At 39.9% G+C, this 9,662-nt stretch overlaps 1 non-coding gene across 1 annotated transcript; it reads right to left on the reverse strand.

Annotated features, from left to right (window-relative positions):
- Nucleotides 1-5,180: 5,180 nt before the first annotated feature.
- On the reverse strand, nt 5,181-5,287 carry LOC122086567. The gene has a single exon (XR_006142475.1). It is a non-coding gene; the product is annotated as a small nucleolar RNA R71 (small nucleolar RNA).
- Between the last annotated feature and the right edge of the window lie 4,375 nt (nt 5,288-9,662).

A 9,662-nucleotide genomic window follows, 5' to 3' on the forward strand; every position in this document is an offset into this window, starting at 1 on the left:
GGTTTATGTGGAGTGGAAGTCCTTCTGGGATTTTTTCCTCCTTTTCTGCGTGGTGGAATGAGATAAGGAGAAGGAATCCTAAAGTCCCATGGTTCTCTATGGTCTGGAACAAAAAGCTGCAGCCAAGGCAATCCACTTTTGGATGGCGCCTTTTGCACAAGAAACTTCCAACATATGATATTATATGTGGAAAGGGTGTGCCTCTTGTTTCAAAGTGCTCCCTATGTGGTTCTGATGCTGAGACCTTTAATCATATTTTCACAAATTGTAGCTTCTCTCTGGTCTTATGGAAATTATTTATGGATTGTTTTGGTATCTCTTGGCCAAATATTGATAATGTTTCCCAGCTGGCACAATGGTGGATTAGAAAGCGTAGGGTGATTACAGTGTGTGATCTATGATCAGTGGGCTTTATTATTGTGACTGATAACATTTGGCGAGAGAGGAATGAAAGGCGTTATGAAGGGAGCGATGGCTGAGACGAGTATTGATACTAGAATAGAATATGAACCAAAGGATGGCTGGCCTCCGGATCGTGGTAGACAGACGTTGATTACTGAATTTCTGAAACCAGATTTTTCAAGGAAGGATTCTAGATCGGCTTCTGCTGCTAATGATTCTAGATCTGTAGAAGGAGGTGAGGTTGATCGGGTTAGGGATGTAGATGAAAATAGGGAGGAGGTGCGACGATCCTACTCTACTGTGGTGGGTCGTGCCTTGCCGGAAGTGGAATCTTTGCCCGATCCTATTCATGCTGGAGCCTACACCAAGATCATAATCCCACAAGATGCCTATGAGGACAGACTACAACGGTTTAGGTTTGCATTGATAGGGAGGACGAACTTTAGATACCTTTCAATGGATGACATTCGAAAGGAGGCGAAGGAGAATTGGAATCTAAAAGGCGGAGTGAAGATGGCTCCTATGGGGAAGGGGTATATTCTTTTACAATTTGAAAGGGAAGGAGACATGGCAGCCATGTGGAGACGAAGTCTTACAAGAATCCGTGGCCAGGTAATCAGATTCTAGCCTTGGAAGGTAGATTTTGATGTTCATGCCAAGAACGTCAAAACCAAGTTGGTTTGGATTAGATTCCCTGACCTGCCACTTGAATACTGGCACGAGAGGATTCTGCTAACAATGGCTAAGGCATCAGGGAGACCTATGGCACTGGATAGACGCACTCGATCTGCGGCAATGGGCACCTTTGCGAGGGTCCAGGTAGAGGTAGAGATTGGAGCTACCAGACTCGAAGAAATCCAGGTAGAACGAAGGCAACCAGGAACTAACGAAACATTCTGGTTCAAGCCAAATATTATATATGAAGATGCCTTGATCAAATGTGGTTTCTGCAAAAAAATGGGACATTCTGTCCATGTATGTAGAGCGAGGAGGGAAGCTGAGACCAGGAAGGAGTCGCAGCGCAAAGAGACTGTTCCAGGGGCAACCTATGCAGATGAAGAGGATGGCGTCTAGAGCAATGGTCACCGGAATGAGAGCAGTGGCCGCCGGAATGAGCAGATTCCGATGACTGGTGCGTCTAACTTGGAAAGATTTTCTTTACTTTCAAAGGAACGATCTCCTTCCATTTTTGAATCACATAATTTAAGGAACATTGATGGAAAATCAGTTATGCAAAATTTGAATGGAGACATACAAATATGCCTTCCATTAGAAGAAGAAAGGAATAAGGAAGGGAATATTCTAGATGACACGAATAACTTGGATGATGGGGAAAATGACTTGGATGATGGGGCGGACTCTATGGCTGGATCGGATAACTAGTTTGTTGGTGGAAATGGGGCTCTTATGGGTCAATGTACCTATTCCCAACCCATAGGAAATAATGTTGTTTCTCCTCGAGGGGCTGGAAATGACACCAATAGGGCCATGCACGAGAAGGACTCTTCAAGCCCCACTTACCATAGCAGTGGTGATCGAGTGATGACCCTGACTAGGCATAGCGAGCATCATGAGATTGGTCGGTGCCAACCACTGCAATGGTACAATAATATCATCTCGTCATTCAACCCTCTCGAGATTAATGGTGGCACGGTGGTGGTTAATCATAAGGAGGTAGAGCAGATAGACAAAACTCTCTACGAGAGGGAGGCTTTGGACCTGGTTCCTGGAAGACAAGGAAAGGGGAAACACCTGACCAATACAGAGCAGACTTTGCGAAAGTCTGGCCGTATTGCCTCATCAAAAAATAGTAAATGAAAGCCCTCTATTGGAATATAAGAGGGATAAAGAAAGCTGCCGCAAGGTTAGCTTTGAGGAATATTTTAAGGGAAAAAAGGCATGATTTCCTTTGCATTGCCGAACCTATGATTCCCCCCGACGCCTTTTGATGAGCACATTTATGTGTGAAATCTAGGGTAGTAAAACATGCATTTTACATATTTAGAATGGAGCTACCTTGGGTTTTACTCTCTTTTTGCAGGTTTTATATTTTCTAGGCCTTAAGGACTATCGGGAGCTATATCTTCAATTTTACACGTAAAGAGGTCCTATTTCTTTCCATGGTTGCGAAGAGGACGAAATTCTGAGCAAGATGGACGTGTTCAATTAAAAGTACACATTCGTTTGGTCACCCGTACAAATGATTATTCTTTTTCGGGTCAGAAAAAGAATAATGGATCAGAACTGAACCGAGATGCAGAACCAGCCCGTTTGCAATTGTCCCAGAGGTACAAGGAATACTCCAAATGCCAACAAGGATCGATGGACCACATCTTTAAGTGATTAAAGATTTGTTTTTGGTAACAACAACTACCTAGCTTAGTTGGTGAGCTATGGTGTACAAAATTCTCTTGCTCACCAAGAGGTCTCAAGTTCGAATCTTATGGTTGTTTTTTTTAGAAGATTTTGTTGAAGATTTCCTGCTTTTCACTCACTTAAAGCACTAAGGGCATGGAGGGGATTTCCACATCAAGTTAGAAGCAAGCAAAATCGTGGAAGCAAGAAGAGAAGAAAAAGAAAAAGAAAAAAAGGAAAGCAAAATCGTGGAAGCAAGAAGAGAAGAAAAAAAAAAGGAAAGAGAAAAAAAGGGGAGAACCAAAAATTGTCCAAATCTTCTCTCTCCTCCACATCATCACCAAAGATTGTCCAAATCACACAAAGGAAGAAAAAAAAATCGTCCCTAGGAGAGAGAAGAAAAATAAATTAGAAAAAAAAAAGGAAAGAAAATAAGCAAAAAATTTTAGGAAATTTCTCAAAATTTATTTCTCTCTTCTCTCTCCTCCATTTTAGCACTTTTGGACTCAAAAGATCTCACAATCAATTGTGGGTTTCTCTCTTTTAGGAAAGAGAAAATTGTTACCCTACCTCTCCATTCCCTATAAATACAACTCATGTAAGAGGAGGAGACACAATTCATTCTTCTTCTAGTTTTTTTTAGTTGCTCTCTCTTTCTCTTGCTCTCTCTTTCTCTTGCTCTCTCTTTAGTTCTAGTTCTTCTCTATTTTTGCTTTAATCACTTTTGTAATAGTTTTTTTTTATGTCAATTAATGCAAGCACTCTTTTATTTTTATTCAGCCTTTTTATGTTTATGATTTATGCAATTGAGTTGTAATTTTTTAAGTTATAGTTCTAGGCTTAGATCTAGGTGACAAGATCACGAGCCGTGGAGCAATTTTTTTTTCAAGTTCAAGCATTGATTCAAGTAAGTAGGCTCCTTCAGTAGTCTTCTCTCTCCCCTCTCATTCCCTCCTCTGACTACCCTTTCTTTCTTAATTTAGGATTTTTATTTTCAGTCGTTACATTATTGCTATCCCTTTCCCCCAAGGTTCATGGCTAGTGTATGTGTTGGTTTTGCCCCTCCTAGCCATAGAACCATCAATTTATTGCTTTTATTTTAATTGTCTCCCTTTCCCTAAAGCCAAGTAGAGAAACCCTTGTAAGAGTGACTCTCTGGTCAAGTAGGGAAGCTCATATTATGATGCATCCCTCGGGCTAAGTAGAGAAACCTACTTGTGAGTATCTCTCTAGCTTTATCCCCTTTCTTTTACTTTATTTTTATTTCAGCATTTTTTTTCCTTTATTTATTTTTTTTTTTTAATTACGTGGGTTGTTTATTTTCAGTTATTTATTTATTTAATTTTAATTGCGTGGCTTGCGTCTTTAAATTCTTAGATGACGAATGGTTAGGACGTTATTTTTAGGACGGTAATTAGAATTAGATCACAACCATTAATCAGTTCACTTTCGCATTATTAAAAAAATAAAAAATAAAGTGGCTGCTCTCCCTGTGTTCGACCTGTAGCTACACTGATCCGTACGCTTGCGGTTACATTTTAAATCTCAAACAAGTTTTTGGCGCCGTTGCCGGGGAGACAGTTCCATGTTATTTTTCACTTTCTTTTGGTAAATCGGAGTGCTTTGTTTGCTTTGTTTTATATTTTTTCTTTTTTTTTTATTGAATTCCTAAGAAGAACAACTTGCAATAATAGTTGTATCAGTGGAGGTCGCCATGCCTCACAGTATGATAAAGACAGGTTTCGCCCTGTAGCAGACTAGCAGTACCTCAGGAATTGACCTGAGCAACCCCGGATCCCTGCCGGTAAGCTCCCAAAAAGTAAAAAAAATAAAAAATAAAAAATAAAAAAAAAAAATCAAAAAAGTTTCATCAAAAAGTTTTGCTATCCATTCTTTTGTGCTTGTCTTACTTTAGTTGTGGGAAGTTTTTCTATTGCATGAGTGTTAAGTGGGTACGTAATACTAAGAATCGGTTAGAAAGAAGAGATCCAACAAGTAGTGACCCTATACGTTTGCTCTCTTTAAAACCCTTCAATATGGGAGACCAACAGCAAAACCCTTCACCTAAATCTCTGAAAGATAGGTTCTACCCTGCTAGAACAGCCCAACCTTCCTGTATAGTTCTACCACAAGCCCAGGGCAATAATTTTGAACTCAAATCTCAATACATCACTATGTTGCCCCACTTCCATGGGTTGACCTCTGAGGATGCATACCTATTTCTAAGGGAATTTGAAGAGGTATGTGTTCTAATTAAGATCCAACAGCTTTCTGATGATGCTGTTAAGCTCAGGTTTATCACTTTTGCATTGAAAGACCAAGCTAAGAAGTGGTTGTATGGATTACCCACAAATTCCATAACCTCATGGGAACAGTTCACAGTTGTCTTCCTTAAGAAGTTTTTCCCAACTCACAAGACCAATAAGCTTAGAAGTGATATCCTTCAGTTTAGGCAAAAGCCTAGTGAGTCATTTTCCAAACTTATAGAGAGATTCAAGGATCTACTCCAAGAATGCCCTCACCATGGCCTAGACCTATGGCATTTATGTCAAATAATTTATGAGGGTATTGATTACCCAACTAAACAAATGATAGAGTCTATGTGCCCTAAGGGATTCACATCCTTTACAGATGAAGGAAAGGCATGGGAATTCTTACTTGACTTAGCTGACAAAACCCGTGAGTGGGAATCAACCCAAGAGAGTGAAAGAACTAGAGGAGGAAAAGGATATTTTGTGGATGGGATAATAGCCAAGGAAGCCCATTTGGATAGCCTAATCAAGAGGATTGAGGCTATTGTTCCTAGAGAGCCATCATCAGTCAATTTGGTTAAGATTTGTGCTTGGTGCCAGTCCCCTGGACTTGTCATAGAAGAATGCCCTAACACCTCTGGGGGCACTTCTAATGATAGTGTTAATGCCTTATACCAGAATAATCCATATAGTAACACATACAATCCAGGATGGAGAAATCACCCAAATTTCTCTTGGAATCAGGGCAACCAAGCAGGACCTTCCAATTTCTATAATCAAGGTCAACCTGGACCCCAAAGGCCTCCCTTTGCACAACAATCTTTTTCCCAAAGTACTTTTTCTAGGTCAAATGTAGGACCTCAGGCGAGTTTTCCTAGGGCCCCTCTCCTATCATCTTATCAGCAACCCCCTGGGTTTACCAACACTGGAGAGGCAAGTAGAATAAGTGACTTAGAAAAAATATGGCCCTCCTCATGACAAGCCATCAAAATCTTACGAGAGAACTTACTCAAGTTGTCTCAATTATGCGTGAGAGGGAGAAGGGAACTTTACCAAGTCAACCAGAGCCTAACCCTAGGCATAATCAACCTGTTAGTTCACAAGGACCAACTAATGCACCACTGAATATAGTACAAGGTCAGACTCAACAAGGGCCCTCTAACCAATGCAATGTTGTTTATGCCCTTAGGAATGGTAGAGAGTACTTACAGAGGGTTCCTAAATCTTCCTCATCTATTATTAAAGATAACTCTCCTTCAGTTGAGGACACAAGTGTGCCTCTTGTTTCAGGTTCGTCTGATGAACCTAAAGATTTTTCTGAAACTAAAGATGATTTGGTTGAGAAAACTAAAAATGATTCTTCTGAACAGGGGCAAATCCCTAACAGTCCTTATGTTCATCCTGTCCCATTTCCTAATCGCTTGGTAAACAAAAGAAATACTGCTTCCATGGACAAAATTTTAGAAGTCTTCAAAAAGGTAGAAGTGAACATCCCTCTTTTGGATGTCATATCCCAGATCCCCGCCTATGCAAAAGTACTGAAAGATTTGTGTACTCACAAAAGTATCACTAGTGTGCCCAAAAAGGCGTTCTTGGCAGGTAACATTAGTTCCATAATTACTCAGCCTATAGCAGCCAAGTATAAGGATCCAGGGAGCCCTACCATATATTGTGTCATAGGCAACACCTATATTGAGCATGCCTTACTTGACCTTGGTGCAAGTGTGAATCTTTTACCTTACCATGTGTACAAGCAACTAGGATTGGGAGAATTAAAAGCCACTGGAACTACTCTTTAGTTGGCAGATAGGTCTGTTAAGATTCCTAAAGGGATGGTTGAGGATGTCTTACTAAAGGTGGGGGAATTTATTTTCCCTGTTGATTTCATTATGTTAGATACCAAGCCCTTCTCAACCAAGGATGAGATCCTAATAATTTTAGGAAGACCATTCTTGGCTACCAGTAATGCATTAATCAATTGTCGGAATGGTTTCCTAAGATTATCTTTTGATATCCAAACTGTTGAGTTTAACATGTTTAGGATTGGCAAGCAACCACATATGGAAGAAGAGATCAATATGCTTGAGGATTTTCTGGATTTTTCTGATGATTTAGTTACCAACTTTGATATTGATTTTGATTCAGAATTCCAAGAGTGTATGGATGAGTTGGATGATGATAGTGAAAATTTCTTTTCTGAATTCTTGAGTCTTCACACACTCATGAAGCCCTTAGGACCCCTTTCCAATTCCATTCCCAAGCCTTCCATAGTTGAGCCCCCTAAGCTAGATATTAAGGAGTTTCCATATAATTTGAGGTATGCTTTCCTAGGGCCTAACCAGACTCTTCCTGTAATAATTTCTTCAAATTTGACGTCTAGCTAGGAAGAGGAGTTACTTAAAGTGTTAAAAGATAATAAGGAAGCCCTAGGTTGGACCATGGCTGATATCAAGGGTATAAGCCCTTCTATTGTGCAACATCATATACATCTTATGGAGGATTCCAAACCATCCACGGAACCCCAAAGAAGAGCTAACCCAGTGATGATGGAAACCATTAAGAAAGAGATCCTAAAGTGCTTGGATCATAGAATAATTTATCCTATTTCTGACAGCCAATGGGTAAACCCAGTTCACGTAGTGCCTAAGAAGTCTGGTGTGACTATAGTTCCTAATACCAATAATGAGTTGATCCCTACCCGTGTCCAAATAGGATAGCGTGTGTACATTTACTACAGGAAGTTAAATGTGGCAACCTGGAAGGACCACTTCCCATTGCCATTCATTGACCAGTTGTTAGAGAGGTTAGCTAGATATGAATACTATTGCTTTCTTGATGGATATTCCGGCTATAACCAAATCCCAATTGCTTTAGAGGACCAACATAAGACCACTTTTACATGCCCATATGGAATATTTGATTACAGGCGTATGCCCTTTGGGCTTTGCAATGCCCCTGCTACGTTCCAACGATGCATGATGAGCATTTTTTCTGACATGGTCGAAAAATTCTTAGAAGTATTTATGGATGACTTTTCAATTCATGGGAATTCCTATTTTGAATGTCTTCATCATCTTTCCCTAGTTTTGAAAAGGTGCATATCTAAGAATTTGGTTTTGAATTGAGAGAAATGCCATTTTATGGTTAAATCTAGTATTGTTTTAGGCCATGTAATATCCAAGGAGGGAATTAAGGTAGATAGAGCCAAAGTAGATTTAATTGATAATTTACCACCTCCTCAATATGTTAAGGATGTTCGGTCCTTTCTAGGGCATGCAGGCTTCTACAGAAGGTTTATTAAGAACTTTAGTCAGTTAGCTCGACCTCTCACCTCATTACTTGTCAAAGATCAAACTTTTGAATTTTCTAAAGAGTGCCTAGAATCCTTCAAGCAACTTAAGAAGGAGTTGACCAATGCACCCATTGTTTAACCACTTGTTTGGACTGAACCTTTTCAACTGATGTGTGATGCTTTGGATTTTGCCATAGGAGCAGTTTTGGGTCAAAGGATTAATAAGTTGCCCACTGTCATTTACTATGCTAGTAGGACCTTAAATGATACACAACTCAATTATACAACCATTGAAAAAGAATTTTTATCTGTTGTGTTTGCATTAGAAAACTTTCGGTCTTACTTAGTTGGTTCACATGTGGTGGTGTATACTGATCATTCTGCCCTCAGATACCTAGTTCAGAAGAAGGATGCCAAAGCCCGTCTCATTAGGTGGGTTTTACTTTTGCAAGAGTTTGATTTAGAAATTAGGGATAAGAATGGAGTTGAAAACCTAGTTGCAGACCATTTATCCCGGCTTCCCAATTCCTTGACTGTTGATTCTCCAGTTAACGAGAACTTTCCAGATGAACAATTATTTGCAATGTCCAGTGAACCATGGTTTGCTAACATTGTCAAATTCTTAGTTTCAGGTGTGACTCCGGATCATTGGTCCACCCAAGATAAGTATAGGTTTCATTCCCATGTTAAGCACTTTTTCTGGGATGATCCTTATTTGTTTAAGATATGTCCGGATCAGATTATCCGACGATGTGTTCCTGATCATGAGCAACATTCCATTCTCTCTTTTTGTCATGATCATGCATGTGGTGGACACTTTGGACCTAAGAAGACTTCCACAAAGGTTCTCCAATGCGGATTTTATTGGCCCACTCTTTTTAGAGATGCTTTTGATTTTTGTAAGGCTTGCCCTGCCTGCCAGTCTTTTGACCATATCAATAAAAGGAACATGATGCCCCTCAACCCTATTTTGGTAGTTGAGATCTTTGATGTATGGGGCATCAATTTTATGGGACCATTCCCTAATTCTTTTAGGAATTTGTACATACTTTTGGCCGTTGATTATGTTTCTAAATGGATAGAGGCCATATCTTGTAAACTAATGACCACAAAGTGGTGGTCCAGTTTCTCAAAGAGAACATTTTTTCCCGCTTTGGTGCACCACGTGCAATAATTAGTGATAGGGGTACTCATTTTTGTAATCGGCCTTTTGAGGCCCTAATGAAAAAGTATGGAATCACCCATAAGTTATCTACCCCTTATCACCCCCAAACTAGTGGCCAAGTGGAGGTGTCTAATAGGCAGATCAAACAAATCTTGGAGAAAACTGTTAATCCCAACCATAAGGATTGGTCCCTTAG

Source organism: Macadamia integrifolia, chromosome 1, assembly GCF_013358625.1.
Source record: "Macadamia integrifolia cultivar HAES 741 chromosome 1, SCU_Mint_v3, whole genome shotgun sequence".
In the NCBI taxonomy this organism is placed as follows: domain Eukaryota; kingdom Viridiplantae; phylum Streptophyta; class Magnoliopsida; order Proteales; family Proteaceae; genus Macadamia; species Macadamia integrifolia.